Raw genomic sequence first — 2,524 nt, 5'->3', positions numbered from 1 at the left:
CCGCTCTCAGACACAGGGGGCGGGCACCTGGGGGAGGGGTGGGGTGGTGAAGCGGTCCCGGGAGGGAGTAGTCCGGCTTTCGGCGATGTGGGAGGCGACGTGTTAAGAGGTGTGGCTTGGCGAGGGGTATGTAGTGGAAAGGGTGAGGGTAAAGTGGGAGAGGGGAGTGTAGGGGAAAGGGAGGGACGGCTGGACCCTGGTGGGCTTTTCCCGCTGCCCTTTGACTGAGGCAGACCGACTCCGGACGTTGGAGAAGGTTGTGGAAGCGAGGCGGTGTCCTGAGACCAACCCTCGGCTTTCCTCCCACAACAGACGACGCCTGAGTTACCATGTGTGGGTGAGCGGGACGGGAGCCGGTTTGGACGTGCGTTCACCTGGTCGGACTTCAGCGGCCCTGGGGAGGAGAGCCGGTGGAGGTCTGAACCCCGCATACCTCACAACAGGTCGAGCTTGGTTGGCGAGGACTAGACCAAATCTTCAACATTTCACTGTCCCACCGTAATTGCTCAACAGATAGTCAGTTATTTGCTTCAGCCCCACATCACACGAGTAAAACTATATCCCACTCACCTCTTTGGCACACCAAATTTTGAGTTTTTGACTTTGAATGCCAATGTTATCTTTAGTGACTAGACTTAAAATGCTTACGTTTGTGCAACTTTCCAAACCCAGCTGTCTGGTTCCATCCCTGTGAAGATCCCTGTTTTTCCTATTCATAATTCTGCCTTCTGCCACCGTGCGGTTAATATCTTTCTCCACCTGCAGGTGGGCTGGGATTGTAGATTTCAAATAAAATAAGAAATATTGCAATAGATTTCTACATGCCATAGTTCCGAGACATTGGATTCACAGGAGGAGAGAGAACTCAACTAAAGCGAGTCAGGACATTCTGCACAGCGCAGTTCCCGAGAAGACTTTAGATGGTGTATAACTAGGCAATTGGCAAGGGCCAATAAAAAGTAGTTACGTGCAAGCGGAATGGCTTTTGCGTGAGTGTAAGCGTGGGAAGTTTAGGCTTTGGCGAGGAGGGGCAGAGACTGTGGGTTGATTAAGTTTTCTTTGTTATGGGTAGGCAGGACAGCGGAATGCTCCTTTTGAGAATGTGGGAAGGGAGTCCTTCGGTATCCCTGAAGACTACACATGCAAGAAATGCATCTGGCTGCAACTTCTTGTAGAGTATGTTAAGGAACTGGATTTGGGAAACTGGGGGTGGGGGGGGGGGGGGAGATGGTCACTCAACTGGACATACAGGGAGGTAGATCTACATCCCTGGGTGTTACACCCAAGACACGGGACGTAGGTGCCTGTCAGGAGGGGGAAAGGGAGTACGTAGCCAGTGCAGTGTACCCCTGTGGTCATTCCCCTCAACAATAGGTGTACCATTTTGGACACTTTCACAGAGGAAAACCACTGCAGTCAAGACTCTATAGCACCAAGTCTGGCTCCGCAGCACAAAATGGAAGGTGAAGAGGTGAACTGTAATGATAGGGAATTCATTGATTAGGTGAACAGACTGGAGATTCTGTGGACGAGAGTAAGATTCCCAGATGGTATGTTGCCTCCCAGGTGCCAGGGTCAGGGACATCTCAGATCGAGTTCATAGCATTTCCTAAAGTGGGAGAGCAAGGAGGCAGAGGTCATGGTCCATGTAAGTAGCAAAGGCATTGGTAGGAAGGGTGATGAGGTTCTGCAAAGTGATTTCAGGGTGTAAACTGACATGCCCGTGTAGGTCCCACCTTGCCTGGCAGACAGCCCAACGATTCAAAAATCTAAAGCCTTCCCTCCTGCAGCAGAAGTTCAAGAAGTTAGGATAGTCAACATGGCTTTGTGCATCATGTCTAACCAGTGTTATAGTTTTTCGAGGAAGTTGCCAGGAAAGTTGATAAAAGCAAGGCAGTGGATGTTTTCTACATAGACTTTAGCAAGGCCTTTGACATGGGAGGTTAGTCAAGAAAGTGCAGTGGCTTGGCATTCAAGAGGTAGTAAATTAGATTAGACATCGACTTCATGGGAGAAGCCAGAGAGTGGTTGCAGATGGTTGCCTGACTGGAGGCCTGTGTCCAGTGGTGTACCACAAGGATCAGTGCTGGGTCTGTTGTTTGTCACCTATATCAATGATCTTGATGTGGTAAACTAGATCAGCAAATTTATGGATGACACAAAGATTGGGGGTATAGTGGGCAGAAAGGAAGGCTATCTGGATCAGTTACAAACATGGCAGATGGAATTTAATGCAGACAAGTGTGAGGTATTACCCTTTGGATAGGGTAGGACTTACCTTATCCTTAATTCCTTGAAAGTAACATCACAAGAAAAATAGTGTCATAATGGAAGCTTTTGGCTTATTAGCCTTCATAAGTCAGAGTATTGAGTACAGGATTGACATGTTATGTTGAAGTTGTAAGAAATGTTGCTGAGTCCTAATGTGGAGTATTATATGCAGTTTTGGTCACCTATCCAGAGGAATGGTGTCAATAAGATTGAAAGAGTGCAGAGAAAAGTTACAAGGATGTTGCCAACACTT

Source organism: Hemitrygon akajei, chromosome 7, assembly GCF_048418815.1.
Source record: "Hemitrygon akajei chromosome 7, sHemAka1.3, whole genome shotgun sequence".
Lineage (NCBI taxonomy): Eukaryota > Metazoa > Chordata > Chondrichthyes > Myliobatiformes > Dasyatidae > Hemitrygon > Hemitrygon akajei.
Note: the sequence above shows the minus strand (reverse complement) of the source record.